The sequence below is a fragment of the Thermobia domestica genome, chromosome 9 (genome assembly GCF_964235325.1).
Source record: "Thermobia domestica chromosome 9, izTheDome1.hap1.1, whole genome shotgun sequence".
Taxonomy (NCBI): domain Eukaryota; kingdom Metazoa; phylum Arthropoda; class Insecta; order Zygentoma; family Lepismatidae; genus Thermobia; species Thermobia domestica.
In genome coordinates this window covers 103,928,748-103,954,080 of record NC_137462.1, presented here as the reverse complement: position 1 = coordinate 103,954,080, position 25,333 = coordinate 103,928,748, and the positions used below count along the sequence as shown (strand labels likewise).

At 34.8% G+C, this 25,333-nt stretch overlaps 1 long non-coding RNA gene across 5 annotated transcripts; it reads right to left on the bottom strand.

Moving 5' to 3' along the window:
- Window positions 1–1,286: 1,286 nt before the first annotated feature.
- LOC145694904 (uncharacterized) lies at window positions 1,287–20,436 on the bottom strand. 5 transcript variants are annotated; one of them, XR_014133060.1, is made up of 4 exons: window positions 20,087–20,436; window positions 14,774–14,999; window positions 5,353–5,449; window positions 1,287–1,413 (listed from the first exon to the last, which is right to left on the bottom strand). It is a non-coding gene; the product is annotated as an uncharacterized LOC145694904 (long non-coding RNA). The 5 variants fall into 5 exon arrangements; XR_014133063.1 differs by lacking the exon at window positions 14,774–14,999 and adding an exon at window positions 6,663–6,840 and having other exon boundaries at window positions 20,087–20,394; XR_014133064.1 differs by lacking the exon at window positions 14,774–14,999 and adding an exon at window positions 6,663–6,840 and having other exon boundaries at window positions 20,097–20,394.
- Between the last annotated feature and the right edge of the window lie 4,897 nt (window positions 20,437–25,333).

Here is a 25,333-nt window from a genome sequence, read left to right as displayed (position 1 = left end):
GTAAGCTATGGTTTCTGCAATGTTTTTAAAAGAATGCCAATAAAGTGGTGGCAATATCCAAACACCCTCAGATGGCAAAAGAACACACACCATCATTTATGTAACTTACACACTGAACATTATACTAACCTTCACATCAAACATTATACATGACGCCAACCAGTTGAATCATTTTCTCACGTGCAGAAATAAATCTGTATCAAGGTTGACACTACTGGACCTCACATCAAACCTTATACAAAATGAAATCAACCTCATATAGACAACAATCCTGCAAAAATAAACGTAAAGGTGAGGACGAAAGAACTGTTAAACCTACATAAGCAATGTTCTGAGAAAGAATAGTTGTGTTCGGTCAAAATGAAAGCAAAATAATGTATACTTTCACAATCTGTATTATGCTTCTTTCCTTCGTCCATTATGCGTCTTTGCAGCACGAGGTTCAGGTTTATTTCTGTTGAGTAACATTATTGAAATATCATGTTAAATTATAAATCCATGTCTCACACAACATTGGTGTTGAATATATACCCCATACTCCAGTCTATTGAGATTAGTATCTTATCTCAACATAGAAAGCAACACTTTTCCTGAGTTCCTTGGTGAATATACTATGCGACCTGGCAGATCAGCATCCAATTAGTTTACCATTAACCACAGTTTGATGTTGAAGCTGAGCGTCCCGTTTCAGCACGAAGTTTTACATGAGACACTGACCTGTAGAATCCGAACAGTAATGCGTTCAGTGTTTGTAAGGTCTTCCACTGGGAATCGACCACGACCCTAGGCGCACCAAAGACGTACACCACTAGACAAACGTCAAGGGCTAAGCAAACTTTTAAATTATCAGATTTCAGGAAAGAAAGAAATATAAATTAAATCCTAGAACCACTGCTACACAGGGTGCGAAATACTGAGGATGGCCATTCCCATACTTCAAAATTTTGGAAGAAAATTCATCCTCAATAATTTACTGGAGAGATAAGGTGACATCGACACTGTCAGAAGTATACAAACTATTTACAGTAAATCTGTGCAGTTAGTGGACAACCTAGTGGATAAGCATTATCCCTAACCTTACATATATCAATAATTTTGGATGTTCAATATATGAAATCTTCATTTCAAAACTTTCCAGTGCAATTTTTTTTTTTACTTATTTATTTACTCCTATCTCTCCCCGATCATAACTGTTATGATTTCGCATCCTGCTGCTACCTAATTGAAATAAATTATCCCTACATTCTACGCAATAACTGATATAAGGTTCCATGAAAACAATCAGCTTGTATTACAATGTTATTTATTGAACTTATTTACATATTTTGTATTATTTCTAACTTATTTCCTTAATTGGGTTCCTCAACTTCAACGGTGTGACCTTCCACTACAGGTTTTGAATTTCTTCGTTCTCTGCAAAATAACGATCATAAATACGTACTGAAAAACATGTAATTGATTGCACAGTTAAAAGAAAACATTCATATTGTTTACCTTATAAATACGCTCTCATTAAAATACATTATTATTCTTTGAAGTAAGTGCCACACAAGGCAACAGAGTCTGGCACTCGTTTCTCAGATCTGGTGATCCATGGCTTGGAAGCACTCCAAATATGATCTCTATAGCATTACGGTAGAATTTTTTATAGTGAATTAATATTCCCTAATCGAGCTCACCTATTCAGATGTTAGATTTGTAGTGTGACACTTCTTATTCAAAGTGTCTTGACTATGCCAAATACAATATAATTCATCTTCCCATACTGAAAATTAATAAAGTAATTTTAAACACTACTATACACAAACTTTACCCAAACACTCTTTCGGTTTAGCGGCATCCCTTATATTCTACATTTTACGTTTTACAGCCTTATTTGATTAAATTTTGACGATCACTCATAAGAAACACTTGAAAGGAAAGAATCGCGTTTGTTACAATTACAACATACTCTCCCACAGTCTGATATTAAGTCGTCTCGGGATCGCACGAATCTGTCTGGGTCATATAGGGTCAGGGATCTGACTACTTCGGGATCACGAGTCACGAAGTATGTTACTCGTTTCATCACTGGTACCACTGCATGGTATTTATTCACTTTACCTATTTCAATGTTCTAGTGCCAGTAAATTTTCAGTAAAGTTTTTTTTTTAAATTTCCTGGCTGAAAATGTGCATTGTTCTGTGAGAGCATCAATTGAGATAAATCCAGAAAATGTCATATTGACTCACTCGGTACTGTTGTATAAGTACGGCGTTACGAAAAACAAACGAAGTAATCACTGATATAAGAAATCACTGAGAGATGGAAGAACAAATATTTACTTATTTCTGTAATTTTCTCTCCATGCCTTGTATGAAATGCAATCTGATCTCACGATTCACAGGAAAGATAGGTCATAAGTGTGTGAACCTATATACCTTGTATTCTTCACGGAGCAACATAAATGGCAGATGATGACCTACAAGACGTTATCCTGCGTCACGTACAACAGAACGCATGGGAAAGTGTAGTTCGCAATTCACAGGAAAAGTGTAGAATTTACTAAAGTAGGCACCGTGTACACGGACAACTTCGTACCATTTTGCAACGAGTTTGGAACATACCTTAGAGGTTCAATGAAATATTTCTCTTTAAAAATAAAAAATAAAAAAGTTACTGGTGACTAACACGTAAAGAGGTGTTAAACAACAATTCACTGGAATTATTTGTGACAGTAAAACAAACGGATTTTAATCCTGAGCCTTACAGTGGAGGAATACATATTTGCAACGTTTCATTCTTTCAAAACACAAGAATCACTGATAGGAAGACATGCATATTGCCTTCATCATACATATCAAATGAAGAAGGGATGACTCATTACCGTAAATGTAACACTAAGTTTATTTGACCCATATTCATGGAACGTCGTGTCGGAGTCATTAGCGTCGTTTCACAATTCATTATAGAGAAGTAATAAATACTCCTGCGACCTATCGACCTAGTTCTTTATATCCCATCTTTGAAAGCAGAAACATTTCTCAGTGTACATGGCACAAGGCAGGAAAATCACTTCATTTACTTCAATCCAGTCAAATTCTGAATGCATTTTAAGACCTATGTCTCCCTATTTATTTTCCTGTTAATTTGTTGTTGAGTGTTTACGCATACGCATACTTTGGCGTGCTCTATCCTATTGAAATCTTTTTGTCTTTGGGAGAAAAAAACTACTCTTACTTTTTTATTTTTTTTTATTACTGCCACTGCTGAATGAAGTCTTTATCTTGTGGATAAAACATTAACCTTTATTTCTTGTTCAATTTTAGTGTTGATTACTTCTTTTTCATACTGAATGAAGTCTTATCTTCCCGAAAACTCGGGAATGTCTTTGTAAGAGAGAAATGTGCATTTACTATTATTTTGTCTTTTAACAAAATTTTCTAACTGCTAAAGTCTTTATCTTCTAGGAAAAAAAAATCTGTTTCTTGATTAGTTTTAATGTTATTTTACTTCTTTTCTATCTCCTGAATGAAACCGTATCTTCTGAGAAGGAAAAATAAACTACAATACCATCTGTATCTTAATTAATTATAGTACTTTATTGCTTGTTTCTATACTAAACGAAATAATCTTATCGTCTGGAAGATACTGCAATTGCATATTTCTCTATTACAATGGCATTGCAGAGTTTTCCAGAATGTAAGATGGTTTCATTTAGTATAGAAAAGAAGTAATTAACTCTAATCAATCAAGAAAGCGGGTGGTATTGTAGTTTTTCTCTCATGAGATGAGTTCGTTCAGTAGATAGAAAAGATGTAAAATAACACTAAAATTAGTCAAGAAAAAAATAGGTTAGTTGCTTTCTGTTTTTCATGCAGCAGGTAGGAAATGTTTTTAGAAGGCAAATATAACAGTAAGTGCCTATCTCTCTATTACTCTGACATCGCAGTTTTCAAAAAATGAAATTTCCTGCAGTATAGAAAACAAGTAATCAACACCAAAATTAATCAAGGAATAAAAGTTATTCTTTAAAAAAAATTCATTCAGCAGATAGGAGTAATCAAAAAATAAAATTAACAGAGGTACTTTCTTCCAGAAGACAAGAAAATAAAAATGTAAACAGTAATGAATCTCGATTTTAGTTAAAATTTCCATCCTCCGAGGAAAGTAACAGGCAAGTTGCTAAATTATAAGGGATAATAAAATAATAAATACATACAAGGTAAACATTTCATCTCATTTCACTGTGTACTAATACATGAGTGCGTAAAAATGAACTCATCTCGCTATATAAAATACAAAGACCTAAGTGATTGAGTGACCGACAGATCTTTGCACAGGCCAAATCGCTTAAGATAGACAAGTTAAATATGGACAGTACATGGAATTTGTTACGTAGGATACCACTAAGGAAGGATTTTTGCAAACTCGACAGGAAGGGGAGGAAAATAGGTGTGGGACGTATTTTTAAAATATGACCATATCTCCGAATTCTTTAAGGTTACAGACTTGAAATTTGATATTCGGATGTCTCATTTCAAATAATTTGACATATTTAAGCGGTTTTTGATATTTTAGTACAAAGGAAAAAAAGAAAAAAAAGGTGAGAAAGAAAAGGAGTGAGGATTACAATTATTATAAAATGTCGAAATCTCTGAATTTATGAAGGTTTGAAACATGAAAATTGGTATTTTCATATTATTTAAAATAAGTAGATAAGAATTTAAGCGCTTTTGAAATATGCCTCGGAGGTAAGAAAGGGGGGTGGAAAGAAAAATGGATGGGGATTATAATTATTATAGTAAAGTATTTAATCCCTTGAGGTGAGAGATTTGAAGTTCAGTATTTCCATTTCTCATTTAAAATACTTTGCCACGTGTTTCGGCCCTTTTTTTTCTTTTTTGACATGCTAGTAAAAAGGGAAAGAAACGACGTGGAGAGGAGAAAAAAAAGGTGGGGATTACAATTATTCTAATAAAATGTTGATATCTCTAAATCTTTTAAGATTTGAAATAGGGAAGTAACTTCTCATTTAAAATTATTACAAAAGCGTTTTATGATACATATCCTAAAAGGAAGAAAAAGGGAAGGATTACAATTATTATAATAAGATGTTCATATCTTGGGGTCCGGGAAAGTAAGAGGCATTGAAACGCTGTAAATCTCTTTTTCCTCCAAATCCACAGAATTCTATGCATATGATATTGATCTAGTGACCTATAGATGTGAGAAATGTAGTGAATACAAAACGTATATGTAGAGAAGAACGCGTCCATGGACTAAGTTGCAGATCCCTAGCTTATTTAGTGATGGTAAGAACTTTCCGATCTCTCTCGTGATTGTAAGGAAAATAGGTAAAACTATAATTACCTACGCAGTAGTCTAGGCTCCGCCTGCTGCAGCCAAACACCCAATACTTCCTTCACCGTTTCTTCTGTTGCGACGGTGTACATCTTACGAACAGCAGCTGAAAAGAAAGATAGAATTTCAAGCAAATACTAGCGATTTTTATTCTTTAAAAAAAAACTGTCATTTGAAATAAATTTCTCTCTTAAAAGGCTTTACGGAATTATGGTATGGTTTCTAAACATGGATACCTAGAGCTGAAACTAATTCTATATTATTTTTCAAGTCACCTGAGCTAGGCCCCTATTTTGTGATTTTTATGTAAGGGTACTATAGAAAGTTATCTTCCACCACACTTTTGGTATATTATATAATGGAAAAGTTACATTTTTCGATACAAGTGTAACAAGACTTTCTTCCGGTGCCCTTAGTGGTGATATGGTTTTGAGTCAACGTTTAAAGTCACCTTAAATAACACTACAAAACACATTAGGTTTTGGCTACCTTCGTTGTCACGAAAAATTGAAAGATGAAGACGACAGAAAGACGAAAGTTTGACTATTCCCCGTCTTGAAAGCCTGCAACTTTTCTCTTTTTATACTGGAATTATGGTAACTTCGAAAGCTATGTTGTTCTAGTGTTTTATCTGCGTTCCAGTGTTAGACAAAGAGCTCTGAAATTTTGCACCTTTAAAATATCGGCAGGGGAGACAGTTTGGCATACTATGTAATACTACCAGACTAACAGTGCTGCCAACCCAACAAAGTTATATTCGTGTGGTAGACAGTATCAAATTTACAGGTATACACGAAAAGTCTGGTGCAAAATTATACTTCACAGTAGTGATTCCTACACTGTACTTCAATTTAAATTCGTTGACACTATTGACTTTATTTAGCCCTGGAATCATTCCTACCTTGGAATTTTATTTGGTTTTAGATTTTCCGTACACCTTACAAATTCTTTTGAATGCTTTTCAAAGCAAAGATTTGTTTAAATATGTACTTTGCCAGTAAAGCTTTGTTTACAACATAGAGTGTTGGATCAGTTATTGAATTTCCTATACATTCTACACAGATGTTATATTCACCCAGTAAGAGTGAACACATTTACATATTTTACTACTTGACAGTAAAAGAATCCTAAAGTACTCAAAGCATACTTTATTCATGAAGAATTACTTCTGATTGCTTGGGACATACTAATATGAGAACACACGTCCAGTACGAGAGAAGTAAGACTTAATAATTAGCAAACTGGAATTTTGTATGGTTACTAGCATAAATAAATAAATGAACTTAAATATTTCAGTACAACTTTTCAAATCAACTTACTGTTGATCTTATTGTACATTTGGTTGGACCCAAAGGTGTGCTTTTTTGCTTCATGATCCTTGGTTTCCTGCCAGAGTAGGAGAATTCCATTGCGAGTTTGTCGCACAAAGTTCTTCTTATTGCATTGTGAGCGAAACCTTTTAAAATCCTTACCACCAATTGACAGTAATACTTTTACCTGAAAGAAAGGAAAGTATTTAGATCTAATGCATGCTGAAATCAAAAAGAAAAACAATATATATAAGGGTCCATATTGTTATGTTTTTCTACCAGTGGAAAAAAAAACAAAGCATGAATGAAACTAGATTAATTTTTAGATACCGTAATGTGAAGTGTGAAAAAAAAAAGGCGTGGGGTTCTGAGTTTCACGGAAGGCCGTATCAAATGGGCTACGTGACTAACAAAAACTGTTTGCCTGGGATTTATTTGGTAACTTTCAGCTTTATATCGGAATAGCGGTTATTTAAAAGGACCACTGTCCGCGGAATAGCGGTTATATATATGTGTGTGTGTGTTATAACGAAATACTTTGGATAGTTTAATAATTACCTGTACCTTGGGCAGAAAGTGCTCATACATGTGCACTATACTTAATAGAATGTTAATTTAATATTAACAAAAGAAGAATGTTTTTAATATCTGTAAGAGATATAGATAGTGTTATGTAATTAGTTGCTATGTAGTTGTTTATGGATACCTAATCATCTTGTATGTGTGCATGACGTTTTGAATAAGAATACATAAAAGTGTATCAACTAATAAATCATTTGATACCGTTCATCGACTTTATAATTTTGATAGAAAAAGGTGAGGATAATAGTATATATAATTATTAAAGATGTTTTTACATGCAAATGATTACTACCACTCAAGATTTATATATCATCGATCGAACCAGGTTGACGACTACCCTTGGTGAGTCGTTATAAAAATTTTTGGTTTACCTCACCCGGGAATTTTCATAAATTCATATCCCGAAGCAAAGTAAGGGTGAATTTACTTTTGTAATAAAGTTAATGAATACAAATTTCACCAGACTAAGAAGTGGTAGAATAATTATAAGAAAAATGAACGGTGAGGCAATTGAGAAAGAATCCAATAATAGTGACAACGGTGAACATAGTGTAGCACCAGGAATGACATCAGAAGACCGGATCTTGCTAGCCTTACAGCGACAATTGATTCAGATGTCTACCGAATTAAAGCAGACGATAGAGCAGAAGTCCGAAGAATCTAACAAGCAATACGAGGAGTTAAGGCAGATGATAGAGCATAAGTCCGAAGAATCTAACAAGCAATATGAGGAATTAAGTAGACGAATGGAACAGAAGTCAGATGAAACGAAACAGTCAATTGTCCAGGCGATGAATGACATCACCTCGCAGTTCGAGGAAAAGTTAAAAAGAATATCCGAGGATTGTCAGGATAAGCACAACCACCAAATCCAAGAAATCAGTGGTGTAAAAAAGGATTTAGAAGTAATAGAATCTTCTGTTCAACAGCAAAAGATTCAGGTCATCAATAATTCTAACAATATACGTGCCAATACGCAATTGATAGCTACTCTACAGGAAGAAATTAGAACGCTACAGGTTAAGGACAACACATACCACAATAATATGGGTAGTGATCGCTTAGAGTTTCCCCACTCACCAGAGATGACTTCACCTTCACCTGGGTCTGATGAGGATATTATTTTGGAAAAAATTCATCCGAAGAGGACAGATGGGCGTGAAAGGGATGGTGCAACGACACATCACGTCATGGATAGGAATTGTCACCCAATAAGTACACGGAATGATAAAAGGAAGGTAAAATTAAGTGTTAAGATGAGTGAAATACGGGCTATGAGTAAATTCAGTGGTAAATGTAATGAAAACGCTACTTCTTTCCTGGAAAAATTCCAGGACGAATGCAATATAATGTGTATAGATAGATCACAATATATGAAATTAATCCCTCATGTATTACTCCCACCATGTTCTTTATGGTTTAAAGCCGTACGTGATCACATCAATACTTATGAGGAATTCAAAGCAGCACTGATTGCGAATTATGAAAATGACTTTTTGCTTGCAAATCGAGATGCCACCATTAGAAATCATTTCAATCCTCGTTTGCACAAATCTGTTGTAGAGTTTGTTGTAAATACATACAACGAATTAAAAGTCGTTAATCCATTACAATCGGAATCTAGAATAATAGCATCGATTCGAAATTTGCTCCCATTTAAGTTACAACAGATTTTGTTTTCTACACAGTGTATGAGTTTCAACCATTTATTAATGCTTGTCCAATGCTATGAAACCCAATACCATGCTATGAATCAACAAGCAGGAGTAGGTAAAAGTAAAAATAATTCAGATCATTTTGTACCTGTTCGGAATCTAAATATCCGAAGTGTGAATGATACGGAACACAATCTAAGCCGAGTAAATTCTAGCAATCAAAACGATCAAAATAGGCAAAGTTACGTAGGGAATATGCCTAACCTAATTAATCGTAGCAATCCTTATGTTAGATCATATAATCAAAACAGGTTTAAAAATAGAAGGAATGTATGGCGAAATTCCAGGAATACAACAAACTACGTGGATAGACGTAATTGGAGAACAAGAGATGGCACTTCGCATCAAGATCCAGGTATCGAAGTAATTCCTGTACAGAACAATAATATGGGACATAACCAGGATTGTGCTGTACAATGTACTTTATTGGAACCATACACGAGTATGAATTTAAACTAATTGCGGCTGATGTGGTAGGGGTTAAACCCATATCAGCTGTAGATTCTCATGAACATTTATTTACAAATTTAAGCGATAATTCTTATGAACATTTATCTTCCAATTTACATGTTCATGTTAATGATGAAAATGATCTTTCACATGACGTCTCTGTAAATAATTATTCGGAAATAGCAATTAATAGATGTCAGTACCAATTTATACCTGTTGTAAATCGTTGTTGGTTCGAAGATGATACCGTCAATGATGGTTTTAATATTGAAGAAAATTTTGTATTTTTAAAATCATATAGTACAGCTAAAATACCTATTAAAGTCAAAGGATTAAGTACTGAAGCTTTACTTGATACGGGAGCAAATGCCTCTCTATTATCGTATTCAATGTGGAAAGCAATTACTAGTAATTATTCGAATCCTAAGCTACAAAAGGCTGAGAACCTTATTATAGTTGATTTTACCGGTAAACATAAAAAGAGAGTAGCTGGAATCACTCGTGTGACAATAACTATTCAAGATTTTGAAATATCAATCCCTATTCTGGTAATAAAGGAACTTAACGAGAAATTAATTATGGGTTTAGATTTATTATCTCAATTACGTGTCATGCTTGATTTTAAAAACCAAACGTTGACTATACCTGGTATACCTCAGGAAATCGTTCAGAAACTGCTTCCAAAATTAGATAATAGTGCTTTTCAATATAATAATATTTCTCATGTAGTGAATAATGTTTCTGTTAGTGCAGAAAGTGGTAAATTAAATGATCAACGAATGGAAGACACACAAAATTTGGTGAATTTAAAAGACGATGTATTGTTTTCTGAACGTGTTAAATCACTCGAAAGCAATCTTGATTTTACAGATAATACAGTAAAAGCTGACTTTAAGAATATCCTATATAAACATAAAAATGTATTTTCCGAACGTCCTGGGCGTTGCAAGGATTTTGTTTATTCTTTTAAAGTTAAAACAGACAAACCCATAGTAACCAAGCCTTATATAATTCCATATAGATACAGGGAAAATGTACGTCAGCAAATTACAGATATGCTAAGAGATGGGATCATTAGGCCTTCACGAAGTGTGCATCTTAATCCATTACATGTTGTTCCAAAGAAAAATGGTTCTCTACGTGTGGTATTAGATTTGAGACGCACGAATTGTCACATTGATCTGGAACAAGTGAGGTATCCTCCAGTGGAAGAAATACTAGCTTCTCTACAAGGGAATGCTGTCTTCGGAAATTTAGATCTAGTAATGGCATATAACCAGGTCGAACTACATGAAGATTCGAAACCGTACACAGCATTTAGTTTTGAAGGTCACTTATACGAATACAACCGTGTCGTTTTTGGGCTTATCAATGGTAGTGCGGCGTTAGCATCCTGCTTGAATAAAGTCTTGGGTCAAGACTTACGTAGCAACGTGATAACTTACGCTGATGACATCTTAATCATGGGGAAAATCCACATGAATATTTGAAGTACCTAGATATAGTTTTAGACAGATTGGAAAGTTCGGGCCTTACTATCAATCTACAGAAATCAAAATTTCTGCAGAATTCCATAGAATTTCTTGGATACCAAATTGATGCCTCTGGTTTACAATTCAGTCAATCTAAAGTACAAGCCATAGAAGATCTGCCTGCTCCATTAAATGTGAAACAGACACAGCAAATATTAGGGCTCTTCAATTGGTTTCGCAAAGCCATCCCACGATTCGCTGAGATAGCCCAGCCTTTATTTATGATTATAAAGAAAGGAGTACCATGGCAATGGGGTCCGATTCAAGAACACAGTTTTAATAAGTTGAAGGAGTGCGTAAAACGAAACATCCATTTGAATCACCCCCGATATGACGTTCCTTTCTATGTTCAGTGTGACGGTTCCCAACTTGGAATCTCTGCAGTACTCTGGCTACCTAATCCAACTATTCAGGAACCGGCTGTTATACATTGCGCTAGCCGTACTTTAAAGAAAGCTGAAAAAGGATACACCACGACAGAAATCGAACTTTTGGCTGTACGTTTTGCGATACAAAAATTTGCTCCATATCTTAGCGGATGTCATTTCATAGTACTTACCGATCATAATTCATTGCGATACCTTAACAGCGTACAGGGATATAATAACAGACTACTTCGCTGGTCGTTAGATCTTCAAGCTTATGATTTCGAAGTACGACACATTAAAGGGGTAGATAATGGACCCGTAGATACCTTATCACGTCTGTTTCCTGGAGAAGAACAACATATCTTGTCCATCAACGAATTTAAGATCTTACAGGATGAAATAGCTACCATATCAATATAAGATTTGCGAGAACATCAAATGAAGTATCATGAATATAAACAAATCATGGAACATTTGTCTTCATGTAGTGAGGGATGTAATTGTCCCAAACATTGGAATTCCAGATTTAAATTAACCAACGGAATTCTAGTTATTAAAGATTTTAAATTCAAATCTAGAAACAAAATTTGTATTCCACCTACGCTGACAACACGCATATTAAAGGCCTATCATGACGATTTCGGTCATTTTGGTTATGTAAAGGTATGTGCCTTGATTAATAAATCCTTTTATTGGAAGGGAATGAGAGTTCAAATCAAAAATTATATCAAGGACTGTATTGAGTGCATGCGAATTAAACATAATTACCAGGCTGTACAAAAACCAATGCTCTCAATAACGCCTGAAAGACCACATTCGTTTCTGTCAATCGATTTATATGGACCTTTACCAAGAGCAGCTACTGGAGAAACTTATTTACTAACAACCATGGATATCTTTTCACGTTATGTAGTAGCTTATCCTCTGCGTAGAGCAACTTCCGCTGCTATCATAAATAAAATCTTGAATGTATATATTCAACATTGTGGCCCTATCGAACACATATTATGTGATAATGGTTCACAGTTCAAAAGTGATGTGTTCATCAAAGTCATGAACAAGGCTAACATTAAAATCCATTTTGTAACTCCGTACCATCCTAGTAGCTCTGTTGTAGAAAATGTACATCGCAATTTTGGTATGTTGTTTCGACACTTTTGTAAAGACAAACATGCCGAATGGATCAAGCATGTCAATCAAATCACGTACCTTTTGAATCATTCTATATCAGATACTTTAGGCGTGTCTCCTGCTAATGTACATAATGGTTCTGATTTGATTTTCCCTGTGGAACAACATTTTGATGTCAAGTTAGAAGATTCAACAATTATAGATTCTTCCAGTTTAGTGAATATGGTAAAAATCCGAAGACATAACAAATTTTTGAAACGTAATTCTCAAGTAGAGTCTTTGCAAGAAGGAAAATATCGAATCAAGGTCAATGACTTAGTTTTTGTTAAACAACATCCACAAAGTAATATGTTGTTAAAGAAGATTTATAAATTTTGTGACATTTTCTCAGGTCCTTATTTATGTTTTAAGGAAATAAATCCTAAAGTTTTTGAATTGTTGAACGCTAAAACGGGTATGTCAATTGGACTTCGTAATATAGATGAGTTAAAGGTTTGGAAACCTACTCAGTATACAAAAGAAAAATGGATGCATCTAGTGAAAGAATTAGTTGCGCCTGACATTCTTGCTCAAATAAATAGGAATGAAGAAGACTGAAAAAAAATATGTAACAAAAGGGTATCTTCTGTTTGTGTAAAAATAGATTTATTTTCTGCCTTTTGGTCCTTCGAACGTAGGTTATGTTTAATTTTTGATTTTTATTCAATTTAATTTTTTTGATTTTCATTAACTAACGATAAGTTTCTAATGATTTTAATTCTTTCTTATTAACGTGAAGGATTATAATTTAATTCATGATTGATTAAACACAAAAATTGTTTTCATTATATTAATTTGTGTTGAAACTTTATTGTCAAAAATAAGTATTAATGAAGTGAAAGATTTGTTATAAATGTATCTATATCTATGATATGTAATGAAGATACATACGAGGGGCGATCAAAATGTGATGGATATAAGTAGTGTAAGACCATTATTGTAAACGGACCAGTGGTTCTTGAAGATAAAAGCCAAGCTCGCTTATGACTTTTATATTCAGTCCAATTGTCGGGCGACATTTTATATAACGAAATACTTTGGATAGTTTAATAATTACCTGTACCTTGGGCAGATAGTGCTCATACATGTGCACTATACTTAATAGAATGTTAATTTAATATTAACAAAAGAAGAATGTTTTTAATATCTGTAAGAGATATAGATAGTGTTATGTAATTAGTTGCTATGTAGTTGTTTATGGATACCTAATCATCTTGTATGTGTGCATGACGTTTTGAATAAGAATACATAAAAGTGTATCAACTAATAAATCATTTGATACCGTTCATCGACTTTATAATTTTGATAGAAAAAGGTGAGGATAATAGTATATATAATTATTAAAGATATTTTTACATGCAAATGATTACTACCACTCAAGATTTATATATCATCGATCGAACCAGGTTGACGACTACCCTTGGTGAGTCGTTATAGTGTGTGTGTATGTGTATGTATATGGAAATTACATACACTTCCAAAAGTAACAAGTAACAGTGGGTTAATCAGTGCTGCCAACAAGTAGTGTCAGAAAATAGCTAAATGACGCACAAAAACTAGCTAAAAATGGCTCAACTTACCTTAACTTATAGGTAACAGAATTTAGGAATAAAGAAACTAAATATTTGGTACTTTAAGTCTACTAGTTTACAAAGATGTTCTAATATTATTTATCTTTTGATATCCTCAAATCAAACAGTTTCACAATACAATTTGTTCCTTCATTGACTAGAAGTAATAAAATCTCTTGAATTATTTTCAACTTCTAATGCTGGGTATGGCTTGATAACACTATTGATCTATCACAAAAATATATACATGCACATGCACGCATCTCAACAAGAAAAACTCCACCCAAACTAAAAATACACTAGAAACTAATCAAACAAATTGACTATGGAGAAACCAGATCCAGGAATCCCAATTTACCGTGACGGATAGGTGAGACTGATAAAAGATATCTAATTTACTGTGACAATGTAAGTGCTGTTGTAAACAAAAGAATTAGAAAAATACCAAGATAAACTACTTTTTTTTTAGGTTTTTCATATTTTCTAAAAAACAAAAATTGACTGCAAAAGATTTAATTGCCGCCTAAATGACTATATTAGCAAGTATGAATGGCAAGTTGACCAAAATTATAGTCCATAGCTAATGCACATGATAATGGCTAAATTGGCAAAAATGGAGTTGATGCTAACATTTAGTCAAAAGAGAGATGTTCCAAAAAGACGTAAATTAAAAGATATAACAAAGATTTGAAACCTGCTTCATAACTTGTACAGGTTTGATAGGATACTTACATATTTCTTTCCGAAGTTAGGTTCTTCAAGCTTTCTCTCAAATGTTTGAAAATCATTGAACGTTCGCAGAGGCAGAAGGCCAAGAAGTTCGATTCTTCGTTTATGGACTCTGCTTTCACACTCACACCATTACTTAGAAGTGTGTCGACCTTCTTCTCGACGGAAGATACTCTTTCACTAAGGTCAGCTAAAGTAGATTGCATTTGGCCAAATACCATTCTGATATCTGCAATAAATTTTAGGAAATATTGTTTTGAAGGTGTTAATATAACTAGAAAATATATTATTTCACAAACCATTGAAACAATTAAATGTACATTCATGTTCAAAATGATTGTCGCATATCTATAACTGTCTTCTTGTGGAAAATTTTATAGGGAAAGAATTATAAGCACGTAAATTAGAATGAGTAAAACAAATGGACAAGAAAGTTTTATTTTCGTTTTATTGTTCTTATTTACTGCTCTTTTGACATGAAATTTGCCACATACATGTCTTTGCCGATTATGCACATACCAACATTATAAGAAATACAGGGCGAATTCGTTATCAAATTTTATTCCTACAACAACATATTTATAGACATGCGACAATAATTTTGGACATGGGTGTACGTTTGTGGTGGACAAACACCGTGTGCGTAGATTTTCTCAGGGTTCTACCGTTCCCCTCCACTTTCTTCAATCCATTATTTAATTCATTCTCATCATCACCGTCTCCTTTAGGCTGCCCCGCATAACCGTGGGACAAAACTCAAAGATTTTATTTAAATATGAGTTCGCTGTTCATTTAATCAGAAATCTTGGGGGGAAAAGTGGGGAACAATTAGGAAGACGTGTGTAGAAGACCACTATGTTGCAGAATTATGACCAGGTCATTAGAGTATGACGTCATTCATCAGCACTGCGGAAGGAAAGGGTTGATTGCTCAGAGGTAGAACGTTGCCTTTTGGTGCGACGGATCTTTGGTTCAATCTCCGGCCTTATGAGTTTATGATGGACAATATCATATTCGTGAGGGTTTTCCCGTTTTCATGCCACTAATTCCTTCATAATCATTCACTATCATTAGTCATCCGTGTATCTTAACATTAACCCTAGGAAGACTAAACTATAATTGGTCACGTGAAAGACTAAGGGGGGTCAATTTTGCTCGTGGTTGTAAATTCCAATTTTAACCCTACTAATGTATTTTAAAGTTATTTAATGACTGCTACTAATAAATGTGAGTTGTAAAATTATTTTAAGACTTGTGAAATTTTATTTTAATAGGAAATATTACAAGTCCCAGTACAGACTACTACCGCATTTGGTTAGCAGACATGAAGTAGCTTGAAATACATTAGCCTGTGTAGACAAGTTACTATACTAAACCTGAGAGTATTACGTTTGCTCAATGTATAAAAGTAGATTATGTTAATTTAGTCATCCATTCAAAGAATAGATAAGTTTACATGATCCTTTCAAAGTAAAACTGTACTCCTTTTAACATTTCTAAGTTGCTAAAAAAAATGTATTTAGTCTCCTGCGCTTAAAAAAAAAAAAAAAAAAAAAACTACCACAATAATGTGCTTTCTAATAAAACTAAATTTAAGTTTAGATTACAGAAGAAAATACAAAAAAATTCAAACGTAAAATTCATTTGTTCGGGCAAAGAGAAAAAGAAAGTGCGGGTAAATTTGACCCACCTTCGTCTTTCTATGGTTAAGGACATAACAGCGGGGTTATGAAGAACGGGACCTACAGCTTAAAGTGAGATCCGAACCACTACTCAGTTTGCACTCGAGAGATATTGTTCTTCATTTGAACTCGAAACCAGAATCCCTTGATAACAAAAGCGATAAATCCACAGACCCATCATCCACGGAGGTCAACTGATAGAAATACGTTGCAGTGATCTTGCATACTTGTGAATATTTTAGGAGCCACTTAAGAACCAAAAGGGAAAGAACTGCAAAATGGAATCACTCTATAGTTATACACATTAAATCAATGGACAATTTTAAAAGACTATATAGTACAGAAGATCTAATTTAGTCAGTCAGAAATATAGGCTTAATTTAATTTGCTAATCAATACAGGAAATGACTAATAGTTCTGGACCATTCATACTATCTTTCTAAATAAAACTTTTTATTATTATTATTATTAACAACAGTCAAACCTAATGGAAATCTCTGTTTCGTCGATCTACTTTCCAATGTTATAAATTTAGACACTTAATCAGCTTCTGTGGAAAAGTTTTGTTGACCGTTCGCTAGTGTGGCAGCGCACTACAGGCAGTTCGGCGGGAACTCCAAACTTGATAAAATAAAATCACAATTAAAGAGACAAGTTAAAAAAGTATTTTTCACGAATCCAACCCCCCCCTCAACTTGTGGACTATCATGCCTCCGACAAGAAAAATTCAAGCTTAACTAATGCTGAAGGAGTAGACTGCTGAATAATTTATGATGTAATGGCAAATCATTTGCAGAACTAGTTGACCTATGACCTAGTTTGAGCGAGTTGCGTTCATTTCTCGAGGTTGCGATCCTGTTCAATCGAATCATCAGCCTCAAATTACCTTTACTCTTAAAAAAAGGGGGCAACGGTTACTCCACTTTAATCTAAGGTAAACGTATTAAAAAAAAAAAAAAAAACTGGTGTAAAGCAAACATTCCGGTTTAAGTGAAAAAAAGTTAAAAAAAAAACACGGTTTTGGCCAATCCTGAAAAATAGCGTTATTTCTTTATTACATCCGTTCAGATTGCAAATATTTTTCTGAGATTTTAGATCCAGACTTCATTCACCTGGTAGAAAAAAAAAAGTAAACAAAAGCACTAAAATCAATTAAGAGACAGAAGTTACTGTTTTTAGAGGATAAAAAGATAAAAATGTAAGCAACGAAAAACCTAGTTTTCTTCAAACTTACACCCTCGACTTCTTACCTAACAAACTTCAAACTAATATGCCAACTTATTTTCGCGTAATAACCCATTTTTAATTATTATTAATATCTAATAAGTAATTTTTCGAAATTCATCGTTCTTTTACCGTAAACCCAAAAGTCCATAGCCGATCGAACCTTTCCTTGCTCTTATTGTAAAGCGATGAAATGAGTGATATCACTTAATCTAAGATTGATGAAGTATACCTTAGAATAAGTAATTGTTACTAAATAAAGTCGGACATAAGTATTTATATTCTTCAATTTTGCCCCCAACCTCCGAATAAATATGGAAGAACATAAGGAACGAAAGATAAGCATGATGCATTCTAAAATGAGTGAAATGTCCAGGCTTGCTTGCTGCATTTAAATATCATCCGTACCGATTCTTGGGGAAGCCACAACAGTTAAAATTTTTAGTGTATCGGTGAAAGCTAAAACAAGAAAGCTTAGGCAATGTATTAATTCAAAGCAGTTTTCTCCTCGATTGTAGAGATAAAACGTAATTTTCATTACTTTAGCGGACGGCTCTCCAAATTTAAATCGATTTTGTTGATTTTTTCACTAGATTTGAGGTACTACTTTACAAACACTTCACGAACCACAGCTGAGCGAGCGGAGGGGATTAGAAGCCCCGTAGGACTCGTTTTTTCCCCTTATCTTTTAAGTTACACACGATTGGCAATGCAGCCATTGTAGACTGTCGTTTTCCAAAACTTAACATACAAATACTGTCATTTCGTTCCTTGCTTGTATTCAACCGCCTTCCGCCCTGGCAAATAGCTCCACCATAACATACTTACATTCCCATGTATACTCATTTGCACATACAATTTATTGAGTTTAAAACACTTACATTATCATTTAACTACCTTCATTATTAATATGGGGTTAACTTTAGCAGATGGCTCTACCTAATTAAATAAATTATTTTAATGTGTTTAGACTTAATAAATCGTATCTGTTATATAGAATCCTACGAAATGGAAAATAAAGTATGTTATGGTGGATCTAATTGACAAGGCGGTAGGCAGACGAATACAAGCAAGGAATGAGATGGCAGTAAGTACATATGAAGCTTTGGAAAATGACGGTCTGCAATGGTTGCAATGCCAAACGCGTGTAACTTAAAAAGTAGGGGGAAAAAAACGAGCCCTGCGGGGCATCTATTCCCCTTCGTTCGCTCAGCTATGCTACGTAAAGTGTTATGTAACGGCATATTTTTTGAACTGGGGGTGGCAATATTTTGCTTAAATTTTGTACTTTCTTGGTATATATTTTGTATTTTTTTTATGGTTTAGGTAGGTTAAGTTAGTTGGGTTAGGCTGGGTTAAGATACTTGGGCATTACTCGAGCAGATGGTTCTACCAAATGTTCACACATTGCATTTCCCGGTTCCTTTTTGTAGAATATCCACTAAATGAGAAGCTAGTGCATAAACCACGAACCAACTTGTGCTAGGTGGCCACAAAAAAAGCACGAATGCCATCTAACCGAGTCAGGGCAGGAGTGTAGCTGGGAGTCCCGAGCGGAGCGAGGGGATGCGTCCGTAGAGAGCAGGCGTGTCAGCGACGGAGGACATGCACATAAACGAGGAAAGTGGAAAAATACATAAAATATCTGCAATAATTTTTACATGGTGATTTTAGCTGAATTCGTACTTTCTTCCTATATTTTCTGTTTTTGATGATTTAGGTTAGGTTTGGTTAGTTATGTTAGTAATTACGGTTACGTAACACCAACTCATTTCTCCTGTAAACACGGTGGTTTTACCTGATTTTGGCCCCCAAGTTCCAAAATTCTCTATATGTAACAGTATTATCTCAAATCTAGTGAAAAATGACCATAAAATCGATATAAATATGGTACAGCCGTCTGCTAAAGCAATGCCTTAACAGTTATCAAGTATTCCACCTAAAAATTTTTAATATGATAAAGCCGTCTGCTGAAGTTAACGCTCTAATTTTTGTACTGATATTCAGGGGTGCCCGAGGAAAATTTTCTAGGGAGGGGCCCATCTCCATGGTTGCTATATTACGCCTGGTATTTAATATACATGATTTCCTATATTACGTATACATTTTCGTAAGCCAAAGGGGGCCCGGGCCCCACCCCCTCCCCTTCGGGCGCCTATCCTGATGCTAATTGTCAAGAGCAATCACTGACTTTAAAGAATCCAATGGCTAAATATGGTATACCTTATACGGATGAACACACTTAAAAAAAAGAAAACAACATAAAAGGTATAAACATAAAATTCCATATTTGAAAAGTAATACTATCCTAAAAGCGCTCAGCGCACTAGTCTAAAATAAAAATCACCTTTTTATTTTGTAACTAAAACTAAAGTAGGGCTTACTATTACATTTCATACACATAGCTTACCTTTGTTTACCTTTTGGAAGAAATCAAGCGCCAAATCTCAGACTACTCACCAATCCTACAGATGGCTCCATTTGCTAAACAATCGACAAACGTCAAGCGTTTTGAATCAAGCTTGAAATAGGCTTAGTAGAAAGTTGATAAATTCAAGCTTCTTTTCAAGTTAAAAACAAGCTAAAATAAACGTTGATTGTCGCTTGTCGCATTCAAGCTTCTTTTCAAGTTAAAAACAAGCTAAAATAAACGTTGATTGTCGCTTGTCGCATCAACTGTACATTGCTAAGCCAAAATCAAGGGAAAGCGACCCTTGATTTAAGCTTACATGCTATCTGGGATGTTTCAGTTTTTTATCATTAGAATTAATGTGCCTTTTTTTGAGTCCCTTTACTTTTAGACTTCCCCTCGTATTTGGATAATACTTAAACAGAAATAAAAAGTTAAAAATTGATGATAAGTATAGCTTATACCTTATTAACCATACCATGTGCTGTCGTCGTAATAGTATCATAATGAAGAGCTCAATGACAACTTCATGTTAATTTGTGTATTTCATAAATTTCATTTTAATAAGTATGTAGCATGATTCTAGTACATCAATTTCACAAATTAATTGTTTTTTCCTCCATTCTCATGAAAACTTCGTATTAACTTTTACACTAATGCATATTATTTTATTCAACTAAATAAAATCCATATATACAGGGTGTTAATGAACTATACCGACAAACTGTAAGAGGTGATTCCTTACATCAAAATAAGAGAAAAAGCTCATATGGACCTATGGCGAAAAGTGCATAGTTTCAGAGCTAGGGCTATCCAAAACCGTGAAGAAGCCAAATTTCGAAAGGCCCTATTTCGAATTCCAGAAACTGTGGATAGTGGTCATTATCAGCATAAAGGAAGCCACAATACACAATCCAAAATTGCATATTTCGTCAATTTTCAAAAGGTTTTCACAGTATTTCCTACAGGGTGTAATTCTCAGATATGCTTACAATAGAATCTTCAGATATATCATGATTTCAAGGAGGGCCCAACGTAGGCAGGAGGTAAGCCTTGACAGCAATGGACATCCAATGCTTCGGAGGGAAGTCGAAAGTGTTAGCAACCGCAGCTCCATGTTTTTTTTTCTTTGTGTGTGTGTGTTTGTGTGTGTGTGTGTGTTCGGAATAACGTGTGATGCGATGTAATTCGTCACGGTATATTTCACGTTTTCTTCATTTGTAAGCGTGAAAGAAAACATTACAACATGCGTTTTCGCAAGTACGAGAGACCGCGCTGCTGATGATCCTCAACACTTCCGACATTGCGCCAAAGGATTCCGTGTTCACTGATATAAAGGCTTATCGTTGGCCTACTTTGGACCAATCATAAACTCAGAGCACATCTCAAAATTCGGTTGAGGGCATGTATGGGAACTTCACCCTGCATGGAATACTCTGTACACCCACTGAATATTAATGAAATTTGCATTTTTGGAATGCGCATACGTGACTTCCTTTATCTGATAAGTACCACCATCCAGTTTCTCGAATTCGAAATAGGACCTCTTGAAATTTGGCTATTTTGGGATTTTGGACAGCCCTAGCTCTGAAACTATGCAATTTTCGCCATAGGTTCATATGCACTTTTCTCTTATTTTGATGTAAGGAATCACCTCTTACAGTTTGTAGGTATAATTCATTAACACCCTGTATACATCATTTATAATACTCGTATCTAACCATGATCCGGAGAAACTAAAAGAAGGAGAAAAGCGAAACTTTGCTCGAGGCAACTGTAAAGAGGGTGATATCTTCTAGAGGTCTGCACGGGCTCAGGCCGAGCCCGCGGGCCGGACTCGGGCCTATAAAGCGTATATCACTTCGGGCCCGGGCCGGATTCGGGCCGTAAATTTGTAAATATACAACCATATTTCTCGGGCCTTTTCGGGTCTAACTTTGTAAATGTACTGTACAACGATACATCACCGTTCTTTCTGGACAACTTTTAAAGCACAACTGCAAAATTAAACCTGTAATTGCTGTAAATAAAAATACAATTTTGTGTTATTTATTAAGTTTCTGTAATTCGGGCTTATTTCGGGCTCATTTGATTATCACAGGAGCTCGGGCCTAAATGCTAAAACATATTTCGGACTCGGGTCGGGCCTCACATTATAAATTCACGGTTCGGGCCCGGGCTATAAATCCCGGCCGTGCAGACTTCTAACATTATCGCAGAAACACCCAAACAACAATGTTACCAACTCAATATAAAGTTATGTATCTTCAAATGGCACTACGTCCGATTACATATTTCAAATAAATATGTCAGTATACGAAAACTGAAAATATTGCATTTATTATTCAGTGTCGCAAACTAAGGATGGTGTAATAATCACAAACATCCAAAGTTTGGAAGCCTCTATCACACATACATCACAACAGAGACGGACAGGATAATATACATCGAAACTACCTTGGATACCATGGACATGGTATGACTTGTTTCGAGTGAATAGAAACAAATTTACAAGGGTTTGAATTTTTTTCGAAAGGTTTTATTTCGGAAACATGTCTAAATAAGTATTATATCTAGTCACATCTGAGGCTTGCAATTGGCAAATAAATCATCTTGCCATTTACAGCACTTCAATATCTTAAATCGTTCCGGAGATATGATAAACATTGACAAAGTTTGTAACACTGTTTAAATCACGTAACTGCGAGAACTTCTTGTAATTATAGCTACTAAAAGCTATTACTGTAATGCTATAAAAGAGAAGGCAAACAGTCATTTTAAAGATTTTCCACAAATACCATTTTCAGTAGTGTTGCGAACTTTCTCAATATTATGAAATATTAAATTCTCTTAGCACGAAATACACACTTCACTTAATACGTAATCTTTGCATATGTTGTAACCTTTCCAACTTTGCTCAGTTGTTTCACAGGTTACCATTTAATTGGATTTACTACCCAATGTTATTTGTTGAGTTTGAAAGTAAAACAACTACTAACCACTGCTTTGACTGTCCATTTCCTTTACCTTTAGGAATGTTAAGTGTTTTAAAACAAAATAATGAACAGTGCTGAAGGTGAAAGTGTCCTTCGTGAGAAGCACTTGAAGGGGGATGCAAATGTAGAGTTCCACGCTTTTTTAACATCAGGCATAATGAAACTGGGTCAACGCCTTCTTTCCTACCCCAGGGTTGCACCAGATACATGCGTTATCTGAGGTTTAGTGGGCCCCAGAGCCTCTAGGTACGGAGACGACGGAAAATTTGTCCGGTTCTGATCACCCTGGAAATCGAAGCCGTGTTCTCCCCTGTTGCAGCTAGGTGCTCTACTATTATGGCCACTAAGCTCAGTGCTGACAACACTTTTATTCGTGAGCATGTTACAGTAGTAACGATAGTAAAATCCGTAGTAAGGGTACGAGGCTTTTAATGATAGTATTAGTTAAAGTAATACTATTAATAGTGGTATTGTACAGTAAGGTCTTCTAGCTTGACATAACTATAGTAAATTTAGAATTTGGTGATTTAGAACTGACAAGTCTATCCCAGGATTTTGTAAACTAGAATTTCTAGAGTTCGTGATCTGGATTGCTTTACAAATGAAATTGAATATTTTTCAATTGCAAACAGGGTGAAAAGAGAGTAAAAAAGAAAAAGGATGAACTTAGGATAGGTAAAAGTCTACATAGCACTTGCCTGAAACATTCGACGATCCTCTATCGATGATTCTCTCGGTGTGTTGTCGTATTCCTTTAGGAATATGGAGTCTGGATGGCTCAAACGGAAGCAACCAAATTCGAATAAATTTATAACGTTGAATAACACGGAGTACAAACGCTTCCCAGTAACGAAATTATTCTCGAAGTTGACCAAAGAGTACGCAAATGAATGCGTTATTCATATCGACTTGGGTAAATTTTAGGATTCGAAATTTAAAGTCGTAGAACGTTCTTCTCTACATCGTGTCGTTAGTTAACTTCGTCTATTCTGCCTTTCGATGTGTTTTTTCAGTTTTGTTTCAAAATGTCGGTCATTGAATTCCCAGTTCAACGGATCGACTGCTGATGAAATACAAAGCGTATAGACTGACGTCAGTTAAGGTGATCTTTAGGAATAATGTGGACAAAGGAATAATCTGTATGTGTATTCATTAAGAAGAACATAAAAGGAAAAAGTCAATTCAAAATGTTTTATGTTATGTTTGAATGTGTAAATGAACTATAAGTTGCGTTGAAAGAAACCTTACTTTACTATACAGCTCTACAGCCCTGGGTGGGCTTTGGCTTCATTCACCAGGCGCCTCCATTCTTCTCTGTTCTTTGCTTTTCCTTTCCAGTTCTTAACTTTCAATATTCTCAGATCCTTGTTTACATCCTCGTATACCATCTTTGCTTTGGTCTACCTCTTCTTCTCGTGGAAAATATCTTTTCATGTAATATCTTCTTTGCTAGTCGTCCTTCTTCCATTCTTCCTGCGTGTCCCGTCCATCGCAGCCGTTGCACTTTTATAAACTGTACAATATTTTCTCCTCTTAAGATGTCTTTTATTTCTTTCTTGGTTCTGCTTCTTCATTCGTTATTTTCTCTGATTGGCTCAAAAATCTTTATTATTTTTCGTTCGAATATTCGTAGTTTTCCCTCATTTTCTTTCGTTAATGGCCATACTTCTGCGTTCTAACTGACTATCGGTCTAATCGTCATTTTATAAATCTTCAACTTGGTTTGCCTGCCAATACTTTTGTTTTTGAATATTTGTGCATTAGCATGGTACGCCTTGTTTCCTGCTAGAATTCTATCTCTGATTGTAGGTATCATGTTATTCTTGTTATATATTGCCATTCCTAAATATCTAAATCTGTCATTCCACTTCTTCAAATATTTTGTTTTCTATTACAAACATTCCCTTTCTTCTCTTACTTCTATTTGATGTTATGTGCATGTATTTTTTTCCACTGTTTACTTGCAGTCCCAGCTTATTCGTTAGTTTCTCTAATTCGTTGTAGATCTTCCTGAGTTCATATTCCGTTCTCATCAGGATGGCGATGTCATCTGCATAGGCACATATTTGGTTGGCTTTATTGACAACTGTGCCCCCTTTTATCTATTTCTCGTATTGAAATATGCGGAGCTGTTATGAATGGACAGCCCAGCTTCCTGTTTCACTCCCTTTTTATACTCGAATTCTTCTCCTGCTCTGTGTCCTACTGCGTTGAAAGAAAAGAAAATTAAAATGTTACTCATAAAATGTGA